This window comes from Macaca fascicularis, chromosome 1 (assembly GCF_037993035.2).
Source record: "Macaca fascicularis isolate 582-1 chromosome 1, T2T-MFA8v1.1".
NCBI classification, from domain to species: Eukaryota; Metazoa; Chordata; class Mammalia; order Primates; family Cercopithecidae; genus Macaca; species Macaca fascicularis.
Genome location: NC_088375.1, coordinates 121,743,564 through 121,758,371, shown reverse-complemented (window position 1 = coordinate 121,758,371; position 14,808 = coordinate 121,743,564). Strand labels below are relative to the sequence as shown.

General features: G+C 39.4%; 1 protein-coding gene and 1 non-coding gene across 4 annotated transcripts in view; one reads left to right on the top strand and one right to left on the bottom strand.

The window, feature by feature from the left end:
- The window catches only part of CAPZA1 (capping actin protein of muscle Z-line subunit alpha 1), a 49,004-nt gene that overhangs the window by 1,184 nt on the left and 33,012 nt on the right, over positions 1–14,808 (top strand). The window lies entirely within an intron of this gene.
- On the bottom strand, positions 14,045–14,105 carry LOC123571046 (U7 small nuclear RNA). Its single transcript, XR_006695221.1, has one exon. It is a non-coding gene; the product is annotated as a U7 small nuclear RNA (small nuclear RNA).

Sequence of the window (14,808 nt, the reverse complement as noted above, 5' to 3'; positions counted from 1 at the left end):
AGGAAGTGATTTTGCTGTCACGACTCCTCGACAAGGAGAGGTCCCAAATGTTGTCCACCTCACTACACATGCAGTACTTTTCTCAAGTACTGTCGCCTGTCTGATTCGCTATAATAAATCTGTGAGCCTCAGGGCATGTGCTTCACAATTTGAGCACTAGTCTTTCCCTGTAGACACACCCTTTTAACGATAATTTTTGAAAATTTTGTTTCTTGTTAACAAATGTAGAATAACTGATGGATTTTCTTAACCTCAAGAAAGATTTTCTGTAACAGATAATAAACTGCATGTTAACACGTTCAAGACTTGACAAAGCGTCCTGCCTTCTCTGGTGCTCCACTGTGGAGTCTTTGATTAGCTGAATTTGTCAGTGTGCAGTTTGTATACTTATTTCTTGAAAAGCGTTTTAAATACAAGAGCACATTCTAAGGTGGAATAACTTTTCTTCTGACATTTGCACAGTTTCATAACAGTTTTGTCAGGCTTTTCAGTAAGTACATGATTTTAGGGCACGTGGAACTTAGAATGACCTCACGAGACAACTTACTTACAAGAATTATGACATTTGTCTCCTGCTGTGGCTATTGGAAAATGTGTCCCCTTGAGTGCTCTGTAAATCTACCAGGGTGTTTTTTTAAATAAGAAGTTGGGATGGGGAGGGGACTGTTATGATCCATAAGTCCTCTGCACCGAATAACTTGATACATCATACCTACATATGGCATGCCATTTTGAAATGCTTAACAAGCCATTGAACAACAGCATTAGATTTTCTCTTATTTGGAAACTGATCTTCATACATAAGATTTAGGACAAAAACAAAGACATATATGAGCTTATGCTGGAAATCAATCTATAATAAATTGTTCTAAGGCAAATAGTTACTATTCAAATAAAATTAAGCAAAAATCCTGTTATAATACAAATCCTGTTACAACTAAACAAATTTTTTTTTTTTTTTTTTGAAACGGAGTCTCGCTGGGCTCACTGCAACTTCCGCCTCCCGAGTTCAAATGATTCTCCTGCCTCAGCTTCCCAAGTAGCTGGGATTACAGGCACCCGCCAACACGTCAAGCTAATTTTTGTATTTCTTGTAGAGACTGAATTTCGTCTTGTTGCCCAGGCAGGTCTCAAACTCTTGGGCTCAAGTCCATCCGCCTCCGCCACTTAAGTGCTGGGTTTACAGGCGTAAGCCACCGCGCCCGGTCAAAATTCCACAAATAATTTAAATAATAAACTTTTAAGTTTATTGTGCCTACATGATACACATTGACCAGTGTTGTTGGATTTTTGTCTTCGATACCAGGTTAGAATGCCTTTAATTAAACTTGGGAAAGTATATTTTTTAAAATGCCAATTAAGATGTCTTTAAATACTGGCAGTGTTTTAATAACATTAACGTGTTGGGTTTTTTTTGTTTTGTTTTGTTTTGAGTTGGAGTTTCGCTCTGTCACCCCGGGTGATGTGCAGTGGTGCGATCGCTGCAACCTCTGCCTCTCTGGTTCCAGCGATTCTCCTGCCTCAGCCTCTCGAGTAGCTAGGATTACAGGCGCCTGTCACCACGCCTGGCTAATTTTTTTGTATTGTTAGTAGAGACAGGGTTTCACTATGTTGGCCAGGCTGGTCTCCAACTCCTGACCTCGTGATCTGCCCGCCTTGGCTTCCCAAAGTGCTGGGATAACAGGCGTGAGCCACTGCGCCCGGCCAGTCTTGGTTTTTTTAATAGCAGATCTGTGACCAGTTTCGTCTTCTAGCATAGTTTTTTTTGTTGCCAAATATATTTCAATATTGCTTTTTATCTTGGTTACATTTTCTAAAGGCAGTAAACCTTTAGAAAATTTGGTGATAATGAATGGACTCTAATTTCCTTATAAATATGTATGTAAAAGCTAGTAAAATCATCTGTTCTCATAACTGCTGAAGTTTTTTTAATCACTTTGTAAAAAGGAAGTTGGGTTTTGTTACCTGAAATGGTCATGATGAGCTATCTAAATAAAACAGGAAGTTGAAAGTGTAGTAACTTTTAGAAATAAACGTTTTAGTTGTAGCTTTGAGTTCACAGTTTCTGAGAATGAACCTGAGCTCTTTAGTTACATGCTTAGCAAGACAAAGATACCATAATTAGGAAGCCTGAAATATGAGATGAATTACTTCTTTGGGTTCTTTTCATTGTCTGTTTTTTTTATTTCATTCAACATTTGTAAAACATAAAAGCAAAGATAATTTTCTGGAAAAAAGTGTGATTAGCATATTTTTTCCCTTTAGCCTAACTAGAAGAATATTTGTGTACAATTTCAAAAGTATGGTAATTGAGAAGTTATGCTTTCAGTTTAGACTAATGCTTTCAGTAATAAGGTGACGTTTTCAGTATTAAGAAAAACTACATGCTTTCAGTTTAGACAACGGTAGTGGTTTTAAGGCATTTTTGAGAATCAAGTTTATCAGAATTATTTAGTAGAGCTGTAGAAAATGCTGTAAAGAGATGAAATATGAAGGCTCTGTTAGAGCATATGAAAAATATTTATACTTTTTTTTTAAACAGAGTCTCGCACTGTCTCCCAGCAGGTTGGAGTGCAATGGCACGATCTCGGCTCACTGCAACCTCCACCTCCCGGGTTCAAACGATTCTGCTGCCTCAGCCTCCCAAGTAGCTGGGATTACAGGCACCTGCTACCACACCCAGCTAATTTTTTGTATTTTTAGTAGAAACAGGGTTTCAGTATGTTGGCCAGGCTGGTCTCAAACTCCTGACCTCATTATCCGCCCTCCTCGGCCTCCCAAAGTGCTGAGATTACAGGCGTGAGCCACTGTACCCACCAAATATTTATACTTTTAAACTGGATCCTTGATTATGTATTACCTCCATAATTTGCTAGTTACCATTGTAGGATAAAGCAAGCCCTAAAGATTGTTTGGTGTGGCTGCTTTCTAACGAGTCATCAATTAATATTAAAACTGTCATTCTTCCATCTTCACTTTTCAGTTAGCTTTGCTGAGAGGTATTCATATAATCTGTTAAGAAATCCTAGGACAGGCTGGGCTCGGTGGCTCACGCCTGTAATCCCAACACTCTGGGAGGCCAAGGTGGGCGCATCACCTAAGATCGGGAGTTCGAGACCAGCCTGACCAACATGGAGAAACCCCGTCTTTACTAAAAATACAAAAATTAGCTGGGCACAGTCGCGCATGCCTGTAATCCCAGCTACTCGGGAGGCTGAGGCAGGAGAATTGCTGGAACCTGGGAAGCGGAGGTTGCGGTGAGCCGAGATGGCGCTATTGCACTCCAACCTGAGCAACAAGAGTGAAACTCCGTCTCAAAAAAAGAAAAGAAAAAGAAATCCTAGGACAGGAACATAAAGCCTAATAAGCAAGTGTAAACTCACATGTCCAGTCTTTTGTTAGTAGTATTGATTTATCATAATTTCTTCCAGAACACTTGGCTGTTTTATTATGACTAGGCTTAATGCTAAACAAAGTAGTGTAAATTTGTCAGAAAATTCAGATCCCAGGTTTTTCTGATTGTGTAGCCATGCTTTTTTCACTATACTGTTCTTTTCCATATAGCTATGAATGAAAAACTAGAGTAGAGGCTTCCATCTAATGGATTATAAACGAGGTAGTATGGGTCGGGGGTGATGGCTCACGTTTGTAATCCCAAACTTTGGGAGGCCAAGGCTGTCGGATCATCTGAGGTCAGGAGTTCGAGACCAGCCTGACCAACATGGTGAAACCCCGTCTCTACTAAAAATACAAAATTAGCCGGGCATGGTGGCACGCCAGCTACTCAGGAGGCTGAGGCAGGAGAATAGCTTGAACCCCGGAGGCGGAGGTTGCAGTGAGCCGAGATCATGCCATTGCATTCTAGCCTGGGCAACAGAGCAAAACTCCATCTGAAAAAAAAAGGGGGCGGGGGAGGTATTATGATGTAATGGAAAAGAGTGATTGTGAGTGTTAGATTTGGCCTTTCCCTGTCGTGCTTCTAGTCACCTTGTGACTGATTTTGGAAACATCACTTAACCTCTATGGGTGGGCCTTAATTTCCATCTAAAATAGAGAAGTAGGGGGGAATTGGATCAAACCAGCCCAAGAAAATTTAATTAACTATTTCAAACTCTAATGAAAAATCTCTATTTTAAAAATTGAAACACTAAAATGTTCCAAAAGGTTCTATTCATTGTCTGCTTTCCTACATTTGCCCTGATAAGAAGACTGAGTTGTTTGATGACTGAAAGCATGTGTCTTTATCTAGTGCCTATCATAGTGCCAAGCACACAGTGTAGGCACCGCCTATTGATATGAAAGAGAAAACAACTTCATTAATTCTCATATCTCCCCAGTTCACACCCCTTCATCTCCTATAAAACAACCCTTCCCCCACAATTGTTTCTGTTAGTCTCTAGGTGTTTCTTGTGGTCAAGAGTACGTCCACAGTTTGGGTGCCTCTGTGCATTCCTTGTATCTGAGCATCTACTGACATCATTGGTGCTCTGCTATGCCACTGCTGGGAACATTTGACCCCTCTAGGAGCATCTTCCTAATAGATCCCATAAACTGCAAAGCCTTATGGTTACCAAAATGATGGTGTGTATATATACACTGGAGCCTTGCAAAGCCCCTAATGAAAGTATTTCCTTCACCAGCTGGAAGTACTCTCCTTTAGCGAGCAGATTAAAACACACACCTGATGTGTGTTTTAAAGAAAAAGGACCGAAGAGAGAAAAAGTTTCCAAGGCATGAATGAATTAAGAGTGACAGATGCTACTGAGATAGAAAGATGAGGACAGAGAAAACAGCACTCACTCTGACAGTATTCTTTCCAACTGGATTTGGTAAATAAGAGTGAGAGGTACCTCGAGTGAGCAGTGGGAGAAGTCATACTGGAAGGGGTAAGCAGTGATTGACATAAGAAAGTAAAATAAATTCAGGTTCATCCAGACACCCCCCTAATCTTGCCTTGACCCAGAAACATTGTGGTCACAGGGCTTTCAGCCTCCCATTCCCATAAGAAAGCTTCCTAATTATGATATCTTGGTCTTGCCAAGCATTTAGAGGGCCTTCCTCTGTAGCCCTCCAGATAGTGATTTGAATTAAGTAAAGCTCTTTTTAGATAAGTGTTCTAGTCCAGTCTGAAATCAGCTTGTTGGTCTTTTTGGCACTGTCATTGCCCAGTACCAGCACGTTCTTGGCTCCTTGCCACATCTCTGGCCACAATGTGGGAGGCAAAGGCAGTGAGCATTTCCAGAGTGGTGAGATGAGGCGAGGTCCACACAGCATCTCTGAACAGCATGTCCACACAGGGCTCAGAGTCATCATGCTGCATGTCCACCTCATGTCCACAGTATCTGAGCAGTTGAGATTGGTGGAGTGGACCTTCTAGTTATTCATCACCTAGAGGAAGATCCTCATCAACTCCACTTCTCAAAGGGGTGGAATTGAACCTGAACCTGCTTGACAGATGAGAGCCCAAGCCTAGCCAAGGTGGCTGCCTTGGTGATCCTCGTCCTGAAAGCCATTTCCATTAATTTAAAAATTGTAGGTATATAGGAACTATAATAACAGGCTTAAAATTGAAATTTGCTCTGTGTGGTGGGTCACACCTGTAATCACAATACTTTGGGAGGCTAAGCCGGGACGATCACTTGAGCCCAGAAGTTTGAGACTAGCCTGAGCAACATAGTGAAATCCCTGGCTCTTCCAAAAAAAAAATTAAAATGATGGGAAAGGGCATGAGTAAAAAGTCCCCTCCTGCCCCTGTCTTCCACCCACCCAGTTTCCCTGACAAGTAGCCAATATTACCAATTCCTCTTGTATCTTTTCTAATTCTATGCATATACAAACACACTTTTCACTTAATAATATCTCTAACCTATCAACATTCCTTGTACCATTATTTTCATTCAGGACCTTTTTTTATGCTTGAATTATTTTTAACAACATGTTTAATTATCTCTCTGCCTCAGGCCTCTCCTTTCTTTCTTCATCCTTCCTGGTTTATCATAAATTCTTCACAGCTATAATGTATTATGAAATTTTGAGCAGTGTGTAAAATTAATCTTTGGTACAACTTCACATACAGATTGTTAAGGCAGTGTCGGTGAAATGGAACACTGATCGAACTCTGTTGAGTGTAGGTCATGGTATAACATACTGTTTAAACAAGAAAACAGCATAATGGCAGACTGTACCAAAGGAAGGTGGTGAGAGAATTTTACCTTGTGGATTCTTTGTTTTACATCTGGATAACATTTAAGTGCTTATTTTGTGGTAACTACTTTATATATTAACTATGTATTTATCTCACAACATCGTTATAGGACAGATACTTACGCCCATTTTATAGTAGAGTAAACTGAGACACAGGCACATTTGAGGTTAAAATATATGACCAGGTGTCCAGAACTAGTAAATGGCAGTGTGGATACAATGCTGTTGTCTACTGTCAGAGCCTATGCTCTTACCCGTTTTGATTCCTTTTAGTAGATAGTAAGATAGTAAGCAGTTTTGATGAAATAATGACATAGTCCTCAACAGCAATCAAGTTAATCATGTAGTAACCTGGATGCCTTTATAGACACTGAAACATTGGTGTTCTCTGGTCCTGACTGCATTATAATTGTTGCTGAATGGCCAAGTGCAGTGGTTCACACTTGTAATCCCAGCACTTTGGGAGGCCGAGGCAGGTCCATTGCTTGAACCCAGGAGTTCAAGACCAGCCTGAGCAATATAGTGAAACCCCATCTCTACAGAAAATACAAAAATTAGCCCGGCATGGTGGCACACGCCTGTAGTCCCAGCTACTTGGGAGAATCACTTGAACCTGAGATTAGGAGGTTGCATTGAGCTGAGATCAGGCCATTGCACTCCATCCTGGGCTGGGCGACAGTGCGAGACGCTGACTCAAAAAAAAAAAAAAAAGGAAGGGCCAGGTGTGGTGGCTCACGCCTGTAATCCCAGCACTTTGGGAGGCTGAGGTGGACGGATCACTTGAGACCAGGAGTTCAAGACCAACCTGACCAACATGGAGAAACCCCCGTCTCTGCTAAAAATACAAAATTAGCCCGGTGTGATGGCACATGCCTGTAATCCCAGCTACTCAGTAGGCTGAGGCAGGAGAATAGCTTGAACCTGAGAGGCAGATGTTGCAGTGAGCCGAGATCGTGCCATTGCACTCCAGCCTGGGCAACAAGAGCAAAACTCTGTCTCAAAAAAAAAAAAAAAAAAGTTGCTTAGTGCTCTTTGAACTTAAGTATACCATGAAGAATTCTAGTATTTATGCTGTGTTATTAAATGCATGTTGAAAAACATGGCTCTAGAAATTTAAAGATCATTAAAGTCCCCGCCCGTAACGAGGCCAAGGAGAAACTTTACAGTATGACAGTATCTTAGAACATCCTTGCCTACGGCAGAATCTGTGTTTCCTTCAAAAACAGATTTCTGAGTTCCATCCTAGGTATACCGAATCAGAATTTTTTGGAACCAGTGGTCAGGAATTATTTGTAATAAGCCTCCCAATAATTATTGGAATACTTGAGAACCATTATCTTAGCGAACTTACTGTGATTCAAATCTTAGTCCTCTGCTTATTTAGCTCAGAAGCTTGATTGATCAAGATGCTAAACCCAAGTCTCTCTCAGGGATAAACTCATTTTAGCTAGGCTTATGAAACTAATGTATAAAACTGGAATAACAATTTAATACATATAGAAGGAACTAAGTTCTTTTTTTCAGATAGGTCAGGAACATGGGAAATCAAGTTAGAATGTTTTAACGGAACATAGAATTAGAACAAAGGAAGTTAACTTGATAGTCCAAACTACTGATGGCATTTTCTTTCATAATAGGCATATGTACCCAACACCAAAACCAAGTCAGGTCTTTGTATAACAGCAGTGGACATTTTTCCTCTAGATAAGTTCATTTGTTGTCACATTACTAGCAGGAGAGTTTTTCAGGACTGGTTATGTGTCAAAATTTTGCATGCTGCAGCTTCTACAGTCTGCTCCCCTTAGTTAATGACACTTCCATTCTTTAGTTGCTCAGGTCAAAAACATTAATGTTATCTTTGACTGCTATTTCTCTCACAATCCACATGTAGTCCACTGGCAAATCCTGTAGGCTCTGTCTTTAAAATAAACCCAGAATTTGACTATTTCTTCCCACACCCTTATTCTAACCACTCTGGAAGAAGCCATTGTGACCTCTAGATTATTAAAATACTATTTTTTCTGGTGTCCCTGCTTCTGCTGTTGCTCCTCCCCAGCAGTCTGTCCTCAATGAAGCATCCAGAGTGATCTGGTTACAATGTAGGTTAGAACATGTCACTTTTCTGCTCAAAGCCCTCCAGTGGCTTCCCATCTTCTTCTAAGTCCCTATGTTCTGGGATGTTACCTCTTTGCCATTTATCTCTGACTTTATCTTCTACATGTTCTTCTTCTGGTCTTTGTTCCAATCACATATTCTCACTGAAGAATCTTTGCATTCTTTTCTCTGAAGTTCTCTTCCTTCTGTATCCCTCACTTCAGATACTTAACCAGAAGTCACCTCCTTAGTGAAGCTTTCTCTGGTTGTTCTGTCCAGTTCCAAATCCTAACATTTCATGTCCCTTTTCTTTGCCTTGTTTTTTCTCCATAGCATTTATCACTTGCTAGCTCGTATTTTACGTATTTACTCTTTGCTGTTGTCTTTACCCACTGGAATGTAAACTCCATGAGGACAGTATGCTAGTGAGTCACCATTGCCTAAAACATAGTGGGTCTTCTGATATTTGTTGAATGCATAACTCTTGCTTGGATAGCATCTGTCTTGATTTCATTGTTAACTCTCATAGGGCAGTCTGATTTCCAAGTTTTGTGAGACCATATTGAGGACTGCAGTACTTCTGTATTACTGATAGTTTTTTTATTAATGGAGCTTTGTCCTCAGAAAGCTTTAGCAAGTGACCATTGCCTATGATGTACAGAATAAAACCAGATTTGATATTACCATCATTACTGCTATCTGACTTATCTTACTTCATCCTTCTCTTTTATTATCTCCAAATCTTCTGTTCACCAAACAAGAGAGTGTTTTTCCACTACCTTTTTTGTTCTTCTTATTCCTTCACTCATAGTGCCCTCCCTTTCCTCCCTTCCACCCTACCTAAAGTACTTTGCAGAGCCCAGCTTCTCCTTTTCTTTATAGTTGTCTTTCACCAACCCAGCTCAATATCCAACTACTTACTCTTAAGTTCTGTGCCTTATGTTATCTGTACTACTGCTTTGGCAGTTTTGCTGCTGTGACTTAGAGTTGTTTTTAATTTTTTATTTTATTTTTGGGACAGGGTCTCACTCTGTCACCAAGACTAGAGGTCAGTGGTGGGATTTTGGCTTGCTGCAACCTCTGCCTCCTGGGCTCAAGTGATTCTCCCACCTCAGCCTGCCTCCTGAGTAGCTGGGACTGCAAGCACGCAACTAATTTTTAAATTTTTTTTGTAGAGACAGTCTCACTATATTGCCCAGACTGGTCTCAAACTCCTGGGATTATAGGCATGAGCCACTGCACTCGGCCCTGGCTAATTATTTTTAATTTTTTAATTTTTTATTTGTATTTATTTTTATTTTTTTAGAGACAGAGTCTCACTCTGTCGCCCAGGCTGGAGTGCAGTGGTGCCATCTCGGCTCACTGCAACCTCTGCCCCCTGGGTTCAAGCGATTCTCCTGTCTCAGCTTCCCGAGTAGCTGGGATTACAAGCGCCTACCACCGCACCTGACTGATTTGTTGCATTTTTAGTAGAGACAGGGTTTCACCATCTTGGCCAGGCTGACCTTGAACTTCTGACCTCATGATACACCTGCCTCGGCCTCCCAAAGTGCTGGGATTACAGACGTGAGCCACCGCATCTGACCGGATTTTTTATTTTTTGAGACGAGACATCATTGTGTGCCCACGCCGGTCTCAAACTCCTGGGCTCAAGCGATCCTCCTACCTTGGCCTCCCAAAGTGCTGGGATTACAGGCATGAGCTCACTGTGCCTAGCCTGAATTATAGTTATTTTTAAATGTTGGGCACATCTTTACTGAGGGCTATGGCTTGTATAAATTGTTTTATTAACAGTGGTAAAGTATACAGAGATTGGAAAGCTAAGGTGCTTACTGTATGTTATGTTCGTCTTATGTTGTTTGTATCTACTAGGATGATTTGCACTTTATATTACCTTAAGGTAGTGGCTGTCAACCCTGACAGCATGTTAGAATCACCTGAGGAAGCTTTTAAACTGATGCCCAAGCCCTACCCCAGCCTATTACATCAGAACTTCTGCAGGCAGAACCCATATATCAGTATATTTAAATCTTCCCAGGCGATTCTAATGTGTAGCCAAGGTCCAGAACCACTGATTTAAGGCAAAAGATAATTTGTTGGCTTACTTCTTTGACAGCCCTACTCTTTGTCTTTATCTTTAGTATTCACCTCAGTGCCTGAGACCAAATGAATTGTTTTGTGGTTTGTTTTGAGTGAGTGAACAAATTGTTAAACACAAAGAGCTGAACTTTTTAGAAGACAACATAACTCAGAGTTCAGTGATGTCTAGGTATTTGCTTAGGGAAAAAAATTAAGTATCTGCTGTATGGGAGTCTGTCTCATGTTACCTCATGGGTTCTTAAAACAGTCCTAGATATGAGTAGGTTTTATAATCACAAATGAAGAAACTAAGACCCAAGCAATTTAGCAGTAAAGCTGGCGTGTGAAACTGTATCTGACTTCCAGTGATTTTGAGAAAAAAAAAAAAATTGGTAAAAAGATATACTTTAAATTAGAATGCTGTAACATGCCAGATACATACCAGATCTTAAAGGCAAAATCGTTCTTGTTTCCCACTGCTGCTTTTTCCATCTAGCATGGGTTCTAACTGCCGAACTTTACCCTTTCGAACTTGACATCTGCATCATTGCTCACTAACACATGAATCTCAAGATACTTGGGGTGGTCATTTTTCCCTAATTTATTTTATTTTATTTATTCTTGGGCAACCTGTGGACCAGAATAGGTTCAAAGAGGCTTTTTCCTAATTTTTTAACCTTGTGGGTATTTTTTTTTAAGCACATTTAAGCTCCTAAACAAGTTGCTTATGGGATGTTTTCACTCATTTTAATTTTCTCTTCTGTATGTTGTAAATGTTATGCTTAAATATGTCAGTTTTAAACACTACTGAGTGATATGAAATACAGTGACTCCCAGTTAAAGTAAAAGTCATTCTAATGCGTGTTAAAACAGTAAAGAAGACTGTTCAGAACTATTATGGCCAGGTGTGGTGGCTCATGCCCGTAATCCCAGCACTTTGGGAAGTCAAGGCGAGCGGATCACCAGAGGTCAGGAGTTTGAGACCAGCCTGGCCAACATGGTGAAACCCCATCTCTACTAAAAATACAAAAATTGGCAGTGTGTGGTGTAATAATCCCAGCTATTTGGGAGGCTGAGGCAGGAGAATTGCTTGAACCCAGGAGGTGGAGGTTGCAGTGAGCTGAGATCACGCCACTGCACTCCATCCTGGATGACAGAGCAAGACTCCATCTCAAAAACAAACCAAAAAAAAAAAAAAAAAAAAAAAGGCTATTACAGTAGGGGAGAAAAATCAGGCTCAACTCCTAATACATTAAAGACAGCTGGGTATTTACGTATAGCCGATAAGCAGAGTTGGGGAGAAAATTATTAAGAGGAGACCATGAGGGTAGGGGGATTCATGCTGAAGGCAGTTCAAAGACTTATACATCAAAGGTAGGGGATGAAGAACTTGATCAGATATCAAGGGTGGGCAGATTCTTGCTAAAACTGGGCTAGACAGACCAAAGACGGGGATGTGGGCACGGAGGTGGGGTGGGGTGTCAAATCCTAGATCAAAAGAGGCCTTAGAGAGAAGCCTAAAGTTTGCCACTCCATGTGTATGTGAGATGTACATAATTGTTTTAGTAAATAGTGAAGTGTTTAAGACATACCAGAAAAGCAGTTATTCCCTAGAGTTTGTAGAATGTTTTAAAGTGAAATTGCTGTACTTAAAACTAACTTGCCTGACTTCACTACCTACTTGTGTCTAATAAAACTCAAAATTGGCTACTAATAGAGAAAACAATTTCTAAAGACTATTAAAATGACTTTTGAAAGAGTGAATGTGAGGCAAATTATTTGGAAGTGCCAGCATCTATTTTTTATAATGTTGATCCTGATTTAAGACATATCTTTATGCTTTTCAAGTCTTAACCTCTTGCTTGATAATGATAAAATAAACTATATACATCTACAATTTTATTTCTAAGTGCATTCTATGTTATCTCCAGGTCTAAACTGGGAAAATAATATTTAGCTTATTTGGAATTTTAAGAAACACAGATAACAGTAACTTTTATTTAGTGAAACCAGTATTGTATCATTATCATTATCATTATTACTAACTGTGGTCACCATGCAGTGCAGTAGAGCACTATAACTTATTCTTCCAGTCTCACTGTAACTTTGTACCCTCTGATTGCTATCTTTGATGTCTTTCCTTTCCCCATCCCTTCCCTGACCTGTCAGCCTCTGGTAACCACCATTCTATTCTCTGTTTCTCTGAGATAGACTTTTTTAGATTCCACATATCTTGTAGTGAGATCATGAAGTATTCATCTTTCTGTGTCTGGCTTATTTCACTTAGCATAATATCTTTCAGGTCCATCCTTGTTGTTGCGAAAGACAGAACTACCTTCTTTTTAAAGGCTGTGTAGTATTCCATTGTGTGTATATAACACATTTTCTTTATCCATTCATCTGTTGAGTTGATTGATACTTAGGTTACTTTTGTATCTTGATTATTGTGACCATTGCTGAAATGAACATGGGGGTGCAGATATCTCTCTGACATACCAATTTTAGTTCCTTTGGCTATCTATCCAGAAGTGAATTTCTGAATCATATGGTAATTTTGGTATATTGTGGAATTTCCATGCTATTAGTATTTTCCAAAATGGCTATACTAATTTACATTCCCACCAACAGAAGGGTTCCTTTTTCTCCTTATCCTGGCCCAAGACTTGTTATCATTTGTCTTTTTGATAATAGCCATTCTAACAGGCATGGGGTGATATCTCATTGTGGTTTTAATTTGCATTTCCCTGATTAGAGATGTTGAGCATTTTTTCATATATCAGTTGCCCATTTGTATCTCTTTGAGAAATGTCTCTTCACACCCTTTGCCCATCTTAAAATTGGGTTATTTGTTTTCTTGCTATTGAGTTGTTTTGAGTTCCTTATATATTTTCGGTATTAGCCCTTTATCAGATGTATGGTTTGCAAGTATTTCCTCCCAATCACTTAGTTGTCTCCTTATACTGTTAATTTTCTCCTTTGCCATACAGAAGCTTTTCAGTTTGATGCAACATCCGAAAGATCTTCAAATGGGAAAAACTCCCTTAGGAAATAGCATTGAATTCTATGCAAGCAGAGCTTACCAGGATAAGAATAACGTCCTGTATATATCTCTTTCAGGAAAATAAATGCAACTATTTATTCTTGAATACTTTGAATATTCTCGAATATTTATTCTTGAACTCTTGAATGGGTTAGAGTAAAAACAAGTACAATAAATATTTACAGAGGCACAATTTACTACTATTATACTTTCTTTAAGTATACCCTATTTGGAAAACTTTAAAAACTTTGAAATATGTGTTATTACTTTAAAGGGAAATTGGAACGGACATTTTCATAAAGCTTTTTTGGTCAATAAAAAGTTGCTACTGTTTGTAGTTATTGGTGGGGATTATTATGATGGTAATGATAGAGAATATAAAGTGGCTAGGACCCAAAGGATTTCTAGAAAAAGAAGATTATTTTCTTCGAAGTAGTAATTTGATAGTAATTTGAAGGGTTTGCTCAGTTTGTAAAGTAACAGTTACCCTGCTGTGACCAGTTAAGATAGCAGTAGCTGACATTTATTGAGCCTCTCCTATTATATTTTAAGTATTCTGCTAAAGATTTGACCATATATTATCTCATTTAATCTTCACAACAATTTTTTAAAATTTAATATGGGTAAGTTGGTTTCCGGTGAAAACCAGAAAACCTGCTACACAAATTCTAAAAGAGCTGTAACAATTCACAACAATTTTTAAGGAGTACTTACTATCCCACTTTAGGGAGAGGATGTGGTTCAAAGAGATTTTTAAGTGACTGAAATTCAAAACCAGGTCTGTCCAATCCAGAGCCTATATCTTTCCATTTGGCCGTAGTACCTCATAATAATCTTTAAAACTGAGAACATTTCCTTTACATCTTTTTATTCAGAAGGGATTTTGTAAACATTTACTCATTGCCTGCTATATGTAATTTAATTTGCTAGATCCTGTAATGTATAGAAGAGGAAAGCAAGGCAGTTTCCCTCCCAAAAAAGCTTGAGTCTTTGGAGGCAGACTAGTATCTATAGAATTAATTGTCAATAGCAGTTGTATTTTAGGTGCTATGCTAAGCATTCAAATATACTTTGAACACTTTTTAAGGTTGGGTTGGAAGAACCCAACCTTAAAAAGATGGGAAGGATTTAGACAGACCAAGATGGAGAGAAAGGCACAACTTCCAAGGAGAGTATGAGTCAAGGCCAAGAGGTGAAGTCTTTAATACATTCAGTAGACTAATGAAGGAGGTAAAGGTTTTTGTTGACACCAGGGAGACATGTTGGCAGAGATTTGGCTCCTAAAGTATACAAAACTGGGGTGGTATAAACTGACCAGGCCTTTGCTAATAAGTGGAATGTGGATATTATCTAGCAAAAGAATTCTCCCTTTTCTATCTAGAATTATCCAC